The following is a 17,079-nucleotide window of genomic DNA, read 5'->3' as shown; positions in this document are numbered from 1 at the left end:
CAATCAGGGTGTCTGCCAGGTTAGATATTTCTGTCCTGGCATATCTCTAAAATCATAATGACTTTTATTTAGCATTAATGTGGATGCCTTGAACATTTCTATGGGACTTCCACTGTCAATTCAGCATTAAAGTACCATTAAAGTAAAGTGTTACTGTAAGAAGCAGTATCTGCCAAACATTTCTCAGAAGAGCACTGTGTTTTACAAGATGGGTAAGTGTTCCCTCTTTTCCATTTTCATGTAAAAGTCAGAGATAAGTCTTATTATTGATTAGACAAAACAATAGAGGAGAGATGTGAGAACTGCTGGCAAGACTTTTTATGACAAGTGGCATATCAGTATATATTAATCTGCTCTTCTTTGCACTACAGTGTCCAAGATGAATTTTCATTGGTATTCAGGAGAACACAGTATGAAACTGCACAGAAAGATAGGACACTTCCTTTACAAAATTGCCAAAGTATTCAGACTGAAATAGTGACTCTTGGCTATAAAACTACACTGCAGAAGTGTTCTAACAACTTCTAAGTGAATTGTGCTTGATATCTTTATGTAGCATCATATATATCTGCACTCTATATCCTATTTTCAAAAGCAACATCAACAGTAGGCATGAGTTCCACTGCAGGATAGAGGGGTTAGGCTCCTGTGTCACTTAATGTAACTTCAGAAAGTTTTAGCTGAAAAGATCAAAATGACCAAAGAGGGCTCATGTTTCCACAGGAATCTTCTGCATTCTGCATCACAGAACCTCATCCTGCAAAAGCAGTGTAATAAATCGTAAGATCATTTTACAGCCCTCCTCCACTCTGTTTAGCAGATTTACAGCAGAAGTGGACAACTGATAAAGATGGGAAAAAGTAAGCAATAACACAAGTGAGATCGTGAAATTGACTGAATAAATAAATCCAGTTCTCTTTGTTTGCAGTTCCAGTTTTGCAAGCTTTGAGGTAAAGTGGGACAATGCTTTCCAGCCTCTCTCCGCATTGTTTTAAATTGGAAGATGAAATGTCTTTCTCTACAGCCCTCACATGAAATACATAACAAAAGCATAGGCCGACCACAAGCATGATGTAGAATCCTCATGAGAGGAGTGTAGGTGAAAAAATTAGGGTTTGTTTTTTTGTGTATTTGCTCACAGTAAGAAATAGGAAATTGAAAGATTTCTTAATGAGAGAATGGAAATTGGAGAGGATAGCTGCACAGAGACCTCTGGATGACCCAGGTGAGATGTGTGTCTGAATTGCAACACTGAGACCTGCTCTGCCTGGTTCAGGCTGCGAGTTTGAATTCCAGATCTCCCTTACCTTGGCTTCTGACTGATTTGTAAACTGGTCTTTCTCTTCTTTTAGGGAAAAAGTTTGCAAGGTCTCAGTTGAATCCGGTTGTGGAAAGGGAGTGTTTGAAATCTTAGTTTTGCGAGACAGGAAATCCCTTTCCTCCCTACCTGTAAGTGCCTGATGGGCCTGCCCTCTGCCAAGCTGATGCATTGCAAGGGTCGGAATGGGAATATTAGACAAAAGAGCCTCTCATGTTTTTGATAGCCCTGGAAACTTCATGTTTTCTACCGTAGGAAGAGTACTAAATGGGGTGCTTTTCTCATGCCACGATGGCATTCCCAAGAAAGATTCATGATTGGATTGTGTTCCTAGGCGTTATAAATCAGAGCTAATGGCAGAGATAGGTTGATGGCTTGAAGTAAGTGGAAAAATAAATTGGGAAATGAGAAGGCCTAGGGCTGAGAAGGCATAAATATAAAATTTAAACCCCCAAAGAAGAAGACAGACCTTCAATTCTTAAAACATCACTTAAACAGGAAAAAAGTCTGTTATACATGATCTTTGCTCAAGTGATGGGAAAGTTGAAATCTGGGACAATACAAAACCTGTGGGAAGCTTTTGAAGAAGAAAAATTTCTGTTTCCTGAAAAATATAGAGATGTGAAACACGAAGCTTTAATTTAAAAAGAGCATCAGTCTTTTTCAGGGAAAGAGATCAGAGGACATAAAAATCTTTGTCAATATCAGATTAGAATGACGCATTAAAAAAAAAAAAAGGTTATATCCAGTCTCATGGGGTTGGACTGTCAGAGCTGACTGCCTTTATTTGGCCTTGATAATTGTTCTTTTATCCTTTGTGCTGTGTTGGTGTTTTTTTGCCCAGAGCCGACTGCTGATGTCCCAGTCCTCTCAACTGTCGGCTCCCCTGGTTCAGTTCTCAGCTTTATTCTCCTTTATGACTCAATCATGGACTGCAAAATCTCAGCTAAGGCAGTGATTCATCACCTGAATGTACTTGCTTTAAGATAAAGGGTTTTTTTGTGATACAGAAAAGATAAAAAAAATATTTTTCAAAGTAATTCCAGAGGTATCTTCAGTCTAGATATCCTTCCTACTTTTTTGTTTTTCTTGGCTATAAAGCTCTATAAGAATTTTTAAAAAGATAAAGAAGATATAAAACGCTATTTAACGATTATGTATAATGCAAAATTATACTCCCAGAAGGAAACCAGAAAAACTAATTCCAACTGGGTGTTCTGTTGTTCAGTGTCAGGCCGCTTCTGGTCTCGTTTGCATCGACGTGCATTATAGCGGCTTCTCTGAAGGGAATCGAGTTATTTATGGGAAGTGCCTCTCAGAGTTAGGATGTGGCTGCAGCCATGTGTGTCTGTTTGTCTTTTCAGCAGTGTTGCTCTGCTCCTTTGGGTGCCTTGGGAAGATCCTACTCCTTCGGGAGTACTTGTGACTCAGACTCTTCTGTTGAATTTACTGGGAGAAACGGGACACCTCTGCTAATGAGCAAGGACAGCAGGAGGCAACGTTAGCTACAGAGCAGTTTTCTTTTGAAGAAGGATGGCTGATTGCTGATGAATGAGTATGGTTTGCATGCGTATGTGGAAGAAACTGTGACAGTCCTGCATTTAGTGAACCTTCTTGTTTCTTTTTTTTGCTGTCATTCACTGTATGGTTTTCTTCCAGGCAAAGGAGAAAACTCTTTACAAACCTCTTGAAAAAAATATAATTTTAGAGTGTTTTCCTCCATGAGATGCTTTGTGGTTTCTGTAACTAATGCCTGGAGGTGCAGGTGCATCCCTGAGCTGACCTGAGCTAAGGGATATGCACACCTTGCTGTGCTCTTCTGTTCCTTGTCTAAGTCCTGTTTTTTGATAGATGTAATTTAAGGACAGTGACCTGAAGTTTCTCTTCAAAAATAGAGCCTGTGGCACCACTGTGGTAAATAATTCACGTAACACAAGGAGAATCCCCAGCTCTTTAAAATTGTTCACACCCTGTGAAATCAGAGTGCAGTGAGTTAAGCTGAAAGAAATTTCTGAATTAAGCATATGTATTTCACCTCCTGTGGCTGGTCTAGGACTGTTATCACCCATGGGAAGGCTCTAAAGGATGTGAGAAGATGTGGAATTAGGATAGCCTTACACAGTTCTAATAGTGTTCTGCAGGTTTTTTTTCTTTCTTAATGAAATCTGAGAGAACTGTGTGCTTTGGAAAACATTTTGCTAGGCTTGGGAAATGGGGTTCTATTCCCAGCTCTCCTTTAGGTTTGTGTTGGATCTTGATAAGGCCATTACGCTGCTGTGTACTCACCTGTAAAAGGAGGAACAGTGATTTTTCTTTTTGTTAGGTGCTTTGGGATATAGGATTGAAAAGCCTTCCAGGGTGCTTCTTACCTCCTGCATGAAGAACAAATGCTACTTGCATTTGGCATGTGTTATTATGTTACCCTAGAAGAGTGTCACAAATGTTTTTAAGTAATCATGCTTGCATGTTCTGCGTATACTTGCACCTTCACCAAACCACTGTTGAAAGGAGCAAGGTTTTCTGTGTCTGCAGTGATTGTGTGACAGTGAGTTGTGCTTGCTTCTCCAAGAGCTTGCTCTGGCAGATCATCTGACATTTCAGAGAGGCACGTCCTGACAGAGCTCTGAAGTCAGGCAGACCCAGAGCTGTGAACGGAGAGTGGCCCACAAACCAGGTGGAGCTGCCATTCTGTATGCTTTTGATCTGGCATGGGGCATTTCTTCCTTCCTCCCTTCCTCCATTTGTGGCCACCGGAGCATCCTCTGCTCAGCACCGTGGCAGGAGCGTGGCTGCCCTCCATCGCACGACCTGGTGTGGGGCATGGTTCTGTTCTTCCATCATTATTAATGCTGTCGCGATTGTCATTTTATTCCGATCATCCCTAAGGTCTCTGTGGAACAAGAGCGGCTGTAAATACCTGATAACTGTGATGGGGCCACTGACCGGCTGTCACGGTGGCTTGAGTATCCCATTATCACTAATGGCGTTATTCTGGTGGCCCTGAAAAGTACTGAGCCATCAAAGCCATCTTGTAGTCTTTCCAGGTGCGGTACTTTAGCCATCAATCTGCCAGGAATTGCGGTAGTATAATTTTGGGGGGAGATTTAATTAGAATATTGATGATGCATGTGTATTTACACACTGTGCAAATCCAAACGCAGCTGCAAGAGGAGCTGCAGTTGCCAGCTCTGCTCCCTGCCTCCCCGGCTCTGGGCTCTGCTCCGTGCCTCAGCGCTGCCTGCCGAGAAACGGCCGTTCCCTGAGGGAGGTCAGTGCTCACAGTGCGAACCTCAAATCAGCTTTTGTGTTAAGGGCTCCAGCAATTTTTATCAGTAGCTTCCTTAATGAATTCGCTGTCCTTTGAACCCGAACAATTTAAGCACAAAACCTAGAAAACCTATTTTCTAATCGTAGAGAGTTTTCTTTTCTGGGTTTAATAGACTTAAAGCTGTTGACTTTTGGTGCTTATTTAATCTCTTTTGGACTAAAAAGCTTTTTTTAAAAAAGAAAAACAAACAGAAAAGGAGAAACGGGCCTTTAAAGTGAAAGATCTTTTATTATTTTTGAGCTATTTATCGACTTGAAAACATACAAAGGGTTTATTATTTTACTGCTGGAAAATTGCCAGGGAGAGAATGAACTGGCAATGATATAGATTATATATCACGCTGTATAATTAAGACAGCAAACAGTCTGCTGGAAAATACTTTATAGACTACTTATATAATGGAAAGTTCACAGCAGTCTAACTGGGACCACCTAATATGTCTTTTAATATGAATTCTACCAGAGATTTAAATTAACATTCGAACGCTGGTGCTTTACAGTCTATCAGTCTTGGTAATGATTACACCTGCCTGCACAGCCTAATTTTGAGACTTTATTATCACCCAGAATTAACCTACTAGAAAAACTCCATAGACATTTGCTGTGGTAGCTTTGCTGTGTGAGCAGATCTTGTAGAAGCTGCCTTGGACTTGTATTTTTTTGCTTTTTTAATGTAATTTATTGTGTATTTGACACTGATTTTTCTGTTTTGTGATGAGGAACCTGTTGTGAGGTTCTGATTAATTAAGCTACTCTTGAAAGCTGGCTGGCAAAAATGAGCTCTTCAAATATATGTGTATTTTTATTTTTAGCACATGTGAAATTTAGAGTCTGGATGGAGTTCCCCATGGGTACCAACCTGTTGCCACTAAAATAATTAGGAATATTGCTACTGGCTTGATTGAGAGCAGCACCAATAGCTCTGTATGATGCTTTATTTCAGTGTCCCCATGCAGCACATCAGTTTTCACTTAAACATGCATGCCACAGCTTTCTCTGGAGTTTCTGATCTTTGCCATATTGTACCTTTATTTTCGTTCCAGTCCTTACCAAGGAAATGTCGTTCTTGTTATGAGGTTGTACTCACTGTTTTGTTGTAGGTCCATTTGCACACTATTTCAATAACATGATCACCAGAATGAATTCTGGTTTTGCCTCGTTCTCTATAAGCTGTTGTTAGTTTTTGTGTTCACGAAAATTTGAGTTTGTGCGAAACTGTAGTCCAGAAAGGGAACTCACAAGAGAAATGTCATTTGTTTTACTTTTTTTTTCCTTTTTATGGTCATGTTTGGTGGCAGTATTGTGCTTGCTTTACTGGAAAATGCAGTATGGAAAGAATTTGGGCTTTAATAAAAAGGGTTAAAGAAACCCTTGTGGCTAGGTTTCCTGATTCTTGATAGTCACGAGACCTCACTGCCTGCTCTCAATCCATATAGACGCACTAATGCATCTTGTGCCTGTCGTAACACTGAGATCTCTGGACTTGTTGGCTCCAAAGGGCTAATAAAAGTCTTCATATTAGCTTTCATTGTCAGAAAGGGAAAAATGGCCCTAACAGATTGAAATGTGAGTTCTGGCTTGGTACAGCTGGCTCCAGAGAAGAGCTGTGAACAGAGACGTGGTGTTCTTTGGTCGTCCTCCAAACACGATCTGCCGTTGCCTGTCCTCCCAGGGCAGGTGGGGCGCAGTTTGCTCGGGGAGCAGGACGGTTGCACCAGGAGGCTGCTTCTCCCTGCTGCTCTGCAGAGTTTGTGTACCTTGTGGCGGGGTGCTGTGTGCTGCCTAGGAGCAAGCGATGGGCACCTCCGTGGTGTGTCCTGATGGATAGTTCCATGATGCTAAAAGCTTTCTTTGTTCCTACCAAGTCCTCAGAACCAAGGATTTCAGGCAAGTTAAAAGTAGAACTCCCTCACGCGCTGAATTGACCAACATGCTTCCAAACTGATGCTGAGCGATCTGAAGCACTTTGGTACAGTGGGTTGAGCAACCCTGACATTCGTCCTGACCTGACAGCCACGGGTGGGGTGCCATGTCTGGGGTGTCCTTCCAACAAGTGTTCTGACCTGCTAGTAATGCTGGGAGCTCTGGATGTGATGTGTGGGGTCCTTTAAATGTCAGGTGTCTTTGGGAAATACTCAGAGATTAAATTCCCTTAAATTACAGTGATGTTTTGGTTGTGCTATTTATAAGAACTTATGAGAACTTGAAAAGACGCGGATTAAAAAGAATTATTTGTCTATTGTCTGCTCCCAAGGCTGATTTACTTCGCAAGATGAAAACGTATATGCCCAAGAAGGCTTTAATATGCATCTATATTGATAAAGTTATTAAAAAATCAGACTACTAAATCCTCTGGCATGGATAGATGATGTGTATTGAGGTTAAGCCCCTCTTGCAAGACTGCTTGTAATGCTGTAAGTAATAAAAAGGTAGGAGGCTTCCTGAGCTTGCAAGCAGCAGAAAGGCCCCACTGGGCACACAGCTCTGTGACTCCTCTGCTGGCTCCTGGCTCGAGTTTCTGGCAGCTTGGTGGTGCAGACAGGCAGCATCCCTGATGGGAAGGAGCTCCTTGGCCTGGGGATCAGTGGGATCTCAGAAGGAGGAGACCTGGGAGGGAAGGGGCAAAACTGAGAAGGTGCAATACATGTGGTCCTCTGCTGTGGACTGAACTTGTTAGCAGCTCTGTCCTCATAACAAATGTGCATTTGCATCTGCTCAAACTTCAGTGTGACACTTAGGAAGGGACAAGGATCTTATGAATAGAACTAAATGCTAGTTACCTGTTATGTGTCATCCTGGCTAGCTGCATGAAAACTCTTGAGGCAGGGTAAAAACATATTCAAGTGGCAGAAAAAGAAAAGACGACCAGTGTGGTTTAAGAATTGAAAGTGAAGGAAGATGAATTGAAGATTATAATTAGAGAGCAAAGGAGCAGGTAGGTTTTCCATCCTCAATGGAAAAAGATGATTGACCTGAGCAGCAGGAGAAAAAAGGAAGAAATATTGCTGACAGCTAAAATTCAGAAGCTATTACTTGAGAGGCTGACCTCTAAAGGGAAAAAAAAAAAATCCCAAGCAGTGAATTCTGCAGTGTTTGTGCTGGAGTCAGCCTTCTTGGACAAGCCAGAGAAACAACATTTGAAAGCTAGAGCACATTAAACAAAATTGCTGGGGTTATTATGTACATGTTGTTTCATGTATTGTGTGGACATATTTGTAATGCTTGTATTCCATTCCTTGTGTTTATCAGAGCTGCCAAACACACTTCGTGGTTTTTGGTCAAGCTGCTGTATATACACAATTAGAATAGTAAGGCGAGGCAGAGGGCAGTAAAGAAGCTGGTACCGGATTCCTAGGGTCTCCATCTTCCACGCTTTCTTTCCCCATTTTTCACTGAGCTAATCAGTGCACGAGAACAGATTATTCAATAAAAGCCAACTTGTAGTCATAAGGTATTTAATTCTTCCAAAATACTTAGCTGTGATAAATAATACTGTGATTTGTTTTCTTGAACACAGCAAGCAGAGGGTCAGCTCTTCAGTCAAGCTAGACTGGAATCACGCTGCATTGGGCAGTGCATTTCTTTACCGATGCCTGCAGTACTCCTGGGAATTGTGAATTGGTTGAATTTTCTGGAGGAAGAAGCTGATTGCTTTAACTCACTTGGTTCCAGCCCTTCTATGGGATGTGAGCTGGTTTGCCTGTCTAGGGGTCTGGGTGGACACAACCTTTCTATCTTTCTCTGGTCCTCACCTTGCAGCCCTTGCCTCCCTCCATCCCTCGATTGCTGCTGTTCATATTAATCTGGACTGATTTTAGGCTCTTTTCCTTTTTGTGTTTGTTTTTTTTTTTTTCCCCCCTTTTTTTTTCCTGGTAACAAAATATCATTGATAGCCTTAGTTCCTCTTACAAATTACATATCATAACATGTATGTAACAAGTCTGTTCTGATTACTACTCACTTCAAACTTTGCACTTGTTTAATATCCCTTGTAGTTCTATTTCCTTTGTCCTGTCCTTCCTTAGTCAAGATTTCTCCTTTCTAAAAAGGTGTTGGGCAGAAATAGAATTGTGCGTTGAACTGCCTAGTGAGGCACTTAAACAAATCCTAATTGAGTAACATTTTAGAATATTGCTAATTATTGTCTTTTGCTATGAAAAATTGGCCTCTTGAAAGAGCATGTGAATATGCAAGTATGTAAAATAATTACTTGTCATACTAGATTCTATTTTTCAGATAACCAATTAGGTCCTGGTAATTAGGTCTTGATCACTGACATCTGGGTAATCATGTCATCCTCCCGCCATGATCTGCCAGACAAACATGTAATGGAAATATACCCCAGGCGTGTGCTCATGTAGGTGACAGTCTGATCACTGGGACACTCCAGAGCAGAGTGTGGACAGCATCCAAGATGAGAATCAGTGTGTTTGCTTCTTCGGGACATGTTGCATCAGAGATCCCCCAAAACCATGTCCTTCTAGCTGCTTGTTAGGCTTTAGCATTCCTTTACAAATCAGCCTGCATTTATTCCAGGCCTTGAGACAATTTTTAGCATGTCTCCTTCCCAAGTTAACTCTGCATGTTTTGCACAACACAAAATCATTTGGTGTCTTATGTAGCTGCCTGTGTCCCCCTGCTCTCCTACAGTACCCAATGCTTGAGAATCTTCACCTCCAGGACATTTGTTCTTTTTGCAAGTTACTGGCCTTCATCCCCATCCAGAGTTACTTATCATGCCCTGTAACTCACTGTCATGAGTCATGCAGCCTGCCTTTAAGGTGAGGGGAGAAAATGAAAAAGGATCAGGGCCTTGAGTCTCTGTGCAGGTATCCTAGGGGCGCTCGGCCGAAGGCTGCTGTGGGAGCATCGCACCTTTGTGATTCCAACCTGTGAAATTATTCAGACACGAAGCAACAAAAATGTAACACCTGAAAATGATGATGACTTATTTTTCACGCTGCAGTGAGAGAGGTTGGCGGGTAGCAGGATGTAATGCTTAAATCCTCACAGCCCTCTTATCTGTCTGTATGGAACATATAGCACAGTCTCCCTGGCATTCCCCATGGCTTCAGTTCAGCAAAGTAGCTAAGCGTGTCCTGAATTTAAACTATAGCTCCAGAAGGGCTGCTCATATGCTTAATGTTACACAACGCATGTGATTATCTTGTTAGGAGATGGAGAGAAATATTAATCTTGCAGGATTCCAGGCACAAGTGTGTTTTCTTCACGTGCAACCGGGGTGCGATAATGCGTGCTGTGGGGACAAGCCGTCTCTGTGCTGACCTGGCAGGTTCAAAGATGTAGGCTGATTTATTTATTTTTTTTGAATAAAAATGTTTGAGTTCTGAAGTGAAACTACAAAGTGAGCAGCGATTATTTGTTCTTTGTCAAGGACCTGTTTTCTTCTATTTGTCATTAACATTTGTCAGCTGGTAAATTATGCACAGTTTTTTTCTTTTCTCTCCTATTTTTTAGCCTACCATAATTACACTAGCTGATTCCTGTGTAGACTTGTTTTCAGCTGCATTGCTTACATGCCTTTTTAATAGACTGTAATTTTTTAAGTAAGTTATGTCAGATTAACTACTTCCGATAAGATGGGGTATTATACTGGGGTTTTCTTTTCCTCCCAGCTGGATGCACAGAATATGTCACTGCTGACTTGCTTTCCTGCCTCCCTCTAGCTAAATGGCAATGTGCCACTGCAGCAAAACTTCTGTTTGAGGATTCATTGCCTTTTTTTGTTGGCTAGTAATGAGGCTTTGAGGTAGCTCGCTGCTCCTGATTAGTGACAGCACGCAAGAAAAGGGGCTGTGCAAACCCTTCATTAACTCATAGTGAAAGGCTCAGCATTTAAGTTCATAAAGATGAGCAAAGACTGTTAAATCCTTTCCATTCAAATTTGGCTGCTTTTTTCTTTTTTTTTTTTTTCTTCTCTGTTTTTTTTGTTGACACTTTCCTTGTTTTGTGGAGATAGTAATAAAATGACAGAATCATAGCATGGCTGGGGTTGGAAGGGGCCTAAAAGATCACACAGTCCCAAACCCCTGCCGTGGGCTGGCTGCCCAGGGCCCCATGCAGCCTGGCCTCGAGCAGCTGCAGGGATGGGGCACCCACAGCCCTCTGGCAGCAGTGCCAGGGCCCCACTGCCCTCTCAGTGAAAAAATTTCCCCAACATCTAATCCAAATCTCTTGTATTTCATGTAAAACCATTCCCCCTTCTCCTGTCAATCAGTGGTAGAAGCATGGATGACATCCCTGCTGTTGCAGAGCTCGGTGCCTTCTTGCTGCCAGTCTGATCCCCCTGGTTCCTGCTGCAGCTGCGAAGTCTGGTGGCATCGGAAGGGCTGGCACTGGCCACAGTGTGTGCTGGGCACTGTCCCCAGGCTGCCCTCAGGGCTCCGTATGAGGGCACAGGCTGCAGGCCCTTCTCTGGGCCCCGCTGGGCAGGAGAGAGGAGGCCATGCTGGTTCAGCAGGCTGACGTCTCACCATGCCAGGCTGCGGCGCCTCGGGAGCTTCTGGCCTTGTAGCTGTCTCAGGCAGCAAAGGTATGTCTGGGTAAAGAAATCCCAGCTCTCGCCTTTCCTTCATTTTATTGCTTGAAAAGAAAATGCAAGGTTGTTCCACAGTGCTGGCTGTAAGAGGCTCGGCGCGGTTCTCCAGCCTTACTGCAGGGCTCCTGCATCGCACAGATTTCGGTTTCAGTCACGGTGTTAATAGCTTTACCAGGCTTTGCTGTTCTAATGCAGTACAGTGAATTATTTTTCTGAGTGCTCATATGAAAGCGGATTAGCTGCTGGGAACTCTTTGTTTGTCTTAGTTTCTTTAAAGAAGTAAATAAAATGTGAGAAGAATGGTACTGTAAATTGCAAGAAATAGGCTATTTTCTGCCATGCTTTCATGCTGGAATGGATGTCATTTGTCAAGTGTGAGGATGATAGGATGAATCACATAAGTCGTCTTGAATGTGATTTGCCACCTGCCTGATTGTTCAGAAGTGTATGCATGCTTAATTAATCTAATTAGTCAATGCATACATAAGAAGCAAATTTACAGGCTCTCTGTCATCTTAAATAAAGTATTTTTGTTTTTCTAGGATAAATAATTCATTATAGAGCTGAGTACTAAACTGTAATCCTGGAGAGCTGGCTCCTATAATAAAAAAGTAGAATTATGATGTTTCTTCCTTTTTCCCCTCTAGATTTTATTTGGCTTATCTTTAGACAGGGATTTCACAGAAGGGAAGAAGCACATCTGCACTTGAAGGAGCATAAAATTCCTTTCTAAAAGGGAAGCACAGTACCATACCCATTTTCATATGAGAGACAAGTGTCCATTTTGGCACTGTTGCAGACTGCAGCATGTACATAGTTACCCATGAAAGTAAGATGATAACGTGCTGGAAACTGTCATGCTGAAAAGCATTTCAGAGTTCATGCTGCTTGGATTTATCTGCTCCAGACGGCGTGCTGCTGAAGACAGTATTTCATAAAAAACTGAGGGACAAAGGACCAGTACTGTGCATGCCAAACACCACAACATGATTGTAAACATTTAGATAGGTGGACAGTCTCCAGTTTACAAAATCACTTCCTTGTTATCTAAAATTACTGTGAGAAATGATGTCTGAATATAAAGTGATCCCAAAGGTCAAAGGTAGGTCAGAAATGCTGATTTTAAATAGTTGTTGGTTGCTGGTATGTACTAGTAGCCTGCAGAGCAACAACTTGCACAAACCTTGGTATGAGGAGGGTGTCCATTTCCATGAGCAGATGTGTTGTCAGTTCTACCAATGACAGCAATCCTCATGTAACAATTTCTGCAGGGACATGGTGTGACAATGAAGACCCTCTCTGAGAGTCTGCTATTGGGACAAGTAAAAATTGGTGTGAGGATAAAAGAGAATTTATCAGCTGATCATGTTTTAAAAGTCTGCACTTTTCAGAGTGGGAAGAAATTCATTATTTTGGTTTAGACTTTGAATTTCTTTTTTCTGACTCTAAGTAATAATACAAAATGAATACCTATTCTTTAATAACTGCTAAGATTTTCTTTTAGTGAAGATAATTCCTTTGCTGATTGTTAGGTATTGCTTCCTGGCTTCCAGAAAAGCAGGAAGACTTCTTCAACCCAATTCATTGAGTTGTTCATTGAATTATATAACTTGATGTTGCCAAGGCCAGTGAAGTTACTGTAAGGCTGTAGCTGAAAGAGGATTGAGGCTGTTGCCTGGATGAATTTGTACTACTGTGGTATTTGTTTATGCCCTCCCACCCCCCCCTTCATTTTTTTTTACAGATCTCACCAAAGCAGAGCCTGCGGTGAGGATATTTGAACATGCTTATTTGGCTCAGTTTCCACACAGAGATAAGTGTAGAAATCTAGCAAAACCAAACAAAACCACAATGAAACTGCATAGTGGATATATTAGAAGCGCAATGGCTGCAATTGTGCAGTCTGTAGCAAGATACTGTGGCCCAGTCCTAGCAATCTTCTCTGTTTTGTGACCTTGTAAATGGGACCTGATGGGAGGGGATCTATCCCCGGGTCTGTGGAGCCCCAACAGCCAGGTCAGTCCAGAGGATTCCCTCATCTGTCTCATTGGTGTTGCAGGGTGAAGGCTGCTCTTGTGTCCTCACTGTGCAGTTTAATGTTGCTTACCTGCCATCTTAGTGCTGTTGTGGAATCTCAGCCTTTCCACAGCAATTTCAGTCTGTGTTGAAACAGACCTTTGCGGAGCTTCCTGTATGTTTGAAGCTGAAGTCTTTCTGCATTTCAAAACAAGAGCACAGTCATTCTCATGTGTCTCTTCTTGGCATCAGGGCAGGGCAGGCAGGTCTCAGTCCTGCCAACTGTAGGCCCTGCTGTGCAGTGGGGCTGTTGATGGATGTGCAGCTGTGAGCCAAGCCTCGGAAGTGAGGGACCATGTTTTTTGGGGTGTGTTTTGTGGGGCCAGAACAAGTGGTTACCCCAAACTAGTGCATGGGAGAGGGAGAGGGTGCATCTTGGGCTCTTGGGAGAGAGGACACGCAGGTGCTTTTCTCAATGCTACCAGGAGGTGCCTCTCTCTACTTGGGATTTATGGCCCACGAAGGAAATCTCCTCAGCCTTTTCTTGCAAAAAATGCTGAGCTTCACTCCTCATTTCTTTCTGTGAAAGAGTTGTGCTGGTGCAGTTGGCTTTTGACACAGGAGCGCAGTGGCTAAAAACTTGTTGAGGATGAGGAAGATGAACACTTCTCTCTTTGGGGGGGACCTCAGAACTCCGTACTTCACTTTCAGGAATGTGTTTAGGTTTTGCTGGGCCAGTGCAGTGGGGCTGTGTCTGGGAATGGCTCAGGGCTGTGCCCGGCAGTGCTGCCATCAGGAATGCCACAGGAATGGGGATGATATTCAGGCTGCTGTGCCAGCTGCTTGCTGGCCTCCTCGTTCTCCACCAGAATCTCTTGAGGAAGCCCACAGGCAGGCTAAGGACGCAAGGCATTGCATTATTGTACCCACTGTTGTATTTTAGGCAATATTTGGGACTTACCTGATTTGGTAATGTTACTCTCCAGAAATGGGATCTCTTCTACTATTTCTGTATCCCCGATGCTGAGTGCTTCCTGTGTCTGATCCCATCAGTGTATTTAACCTATCACAAATGCAAATAATGATAATTAGATGGTGAAAAAAAGCTATTACAGATGCAGCTCAGTGCATGTTTCACTGATTGGGCCAAATCAGGAAGCTCTGCAATGCATATTGGCAGGTCTGTGAATAAAAGTGCTTACTACTTATCTCAGATTGCATATTGCTATCAATTAATTGCTCACAAATCTCTGGTGCCAGTTTGTGTGGCTTTTGAGGGGTTGTAAACTATTAACTTTCCATGGCAGAGAGTTTGAATCACAACACCAGCCCTGCAAGATAGAAAATCAGCAGGTTTAATCTGGGGGGAAGGCAGCCCTGTGTCTGTTAGCATCTCGCTGGCAGGTCCAAGAGCAGGCACCCTGCTTCTGCACAGCCTGGGTGCTGCGTTCCCGGGGGTGCCAGTCCCTGTGCCTGGGGGGTATCAGCAGTGGCCCCAGGAGAGGGGCTGCCCACCATGTATTTGTTCTGACCCCTGCGGAGCAGCAGATGCTGAAATCAAGCACTGCCTGTAGCCAGCAAGCTGGGCTGTGATCTGTGAGCACCATTCTGCAGCAAAGCCAGAAAAACAACCATGACAAGAAAGCAGGATGGAAAAATTAAAAGTGCCTATGATTTGACAGACAGCAAAAATGCCATGCAGCAATCATGCTGCCATGAGAATGGGAATAAATCTAATTCTCAGGGTGCTGATAAACTCTAACGGTGCATTTGCCTTTAGAAGGCAGTGGAGGCAATGGCCATGATTAACTTGCCTAAGAACTGCCTTAAAGCAATAACATTTTTTATTTTTGTATCTAATCTTAATTGTGTTAAGGATTCCCAGGGTTGATTTATGTTTTACCAGAACTGGAGGCATAAAGAGAAATAAGCAGCTTTTCTTTCCCAGAGCCAAAGAGGAATCCTCTCACAGAGCTGCAGAGAAAAAGAAAAAGAAGCAGGTCTCTTGAGTGTCAACTTCTTGCACTGACTATAAATGACATTTTTTCTCATCTACCGTTTTGAGACTAAGTATTGGAAATTAAATCACTAGCTTTCTTCTTTCCCAATATCAGTGTTATTTTTAGGACAGGAGCCTTGCTTACTTTTATTTTACTGTGGGATTGCCAGCATGCATCGGCAATCTTCCTGCTAAAACCCAAGTGAAAGCACAGCGCTGTCATTCTATCATGAACGGGAGGGTGCAGAAAAGGCTCTGTGATAACACCACTAAATTGCTTTGTTGAAGAAGTGGTAGGGATTTGTCTCTACAAAAGCAGCTTGCTGTACATTCCTGTTTGAAGTTAATCATCTCATGCTAAAAATGTTCTGTCGTTGTAGTAAAGGCATGGATGTTCATCTGATGTAAAGCATACCTGGGACAGCAGTAGATCAGTGCAATGATGGGGGCCTAAAAGAACCAACTGCTAGTAAATCTATGCAACAGCTGGAATTTTTCGGTACACTTTTTGGCCCATGAATTCCCCACAGGTAAGCAGCATCAGGTACCCTGCAGCTAGAAGCAGCCTGTTGGTGGATACATGGAGGCAGCACTCAGCACTAGGCAGCTCAGCTCTGTAACCCCAAGGCTCTTTTCCTAACCAAGTCAGCTCAGTGCAAATTTCCCTTTCCTTCCTTTATAGCAATTATCCTTTGTCTGTTATCCAAACACTGAGTCACTGGTCTCTCTGAAACAGTGCCTCAGTGTTCTCTTCCTTTTGCTCTTCTCCCAGTATTTCTGAGGAAACATTACAACCTCTGACAGAATTTCAGGGTATCTAATGTAAATTTTCCTTGATATATCCCATGGTGGGTATGGGTTTGGCAACACTTCTGCTGTGCCTCTGATGGCTTCCACGCTTAAGAAAGGTCCAGAATCAACATGTGGCCTTTCAGGAGATGAAAGACGCTCCACTTCTGAGCCACCAGCTGAAGAGCTGCCTTTTTGCTCGTGGCTCAGCTCTAGGCAGGATGCGCTGGTCTTTCCCACAGGTCTGACCTGGGTGCTGGACTTCTGGCTGCAACTGCACCAGTGCCTTTTGTTGCATTTTAACCACACTTTTCCTACCTTCCTTGCAATCAGGGACCTAGAAAGAGGAGTCCCTGTAGCTTGAAAGAAAAAGCGAATGAAATAGAAGCCAGGCACAGCAGGTGTGTAGCTGCAGAATCACTCTGTTGTTTACAGCTCACTAAGCCTGGTGCATGCAGACCTTCTGAGGAGACCCCATGCTCGCTGCTCAGTCTTTACCTTTGTCCAGGTTGCTGTAGAATGATTTATTTTGCTGAGTTTGTCTGGCCAGATGATACATTTGTGCCCTATGGCACTTGCCTGCTAACATGAATGCACTGTTGCAAATTATGCACTGTGGGTTGAGGACTTTGACCTGAAGTAAATTCCTGTAGAAATGAGGCAGGAATAGAAATGCACAGCTCTTGTATACTTGTTCTGAAACACTGTGTTGAAAGAGGAAGAGATGCATCGAGCCTCCTACTGAAATGCTGCGTTGCAATTATTACCTTTGGAGGAAGATGAACTAGACCTTCAAATGTCTTTTCAGTGTGGTGCAGATATTTTCAATGTTATCTGATCTCTGAAGGGACAGAGAGAAAAAAAAAGACTAATGAGGATGAGGACTGTTTAGCATATATTAAAGCCTTTCAGACTTGCCAGTCAAAAGGGAGTATTTACTAAAGAGCGGCAGTGATTATTACAAAATTTGTGCATGTGAAGAGTTTCTTTCTGTGTGTAACTACAAGGGAGTTATAAGTACCTGCAAGGGGAAAGGTGTGCCTGCTGGAGGGATCTTCATCCTTTTCTCTG

This window comes from Tetrao urogallus (genome assembly GCF_951394365.1).
Source record: "Tetrao urogallus genome assembly, chromosome: 9".
Taxonomy (NCBI): Eukaryota; Metazoa; Chordata; class Aves; order Galliformes; family Phasianidae; genus Tetrao; species Tetrao urogallus.
Note: the sequence above shows the minus strand (reverse complement) of the source record.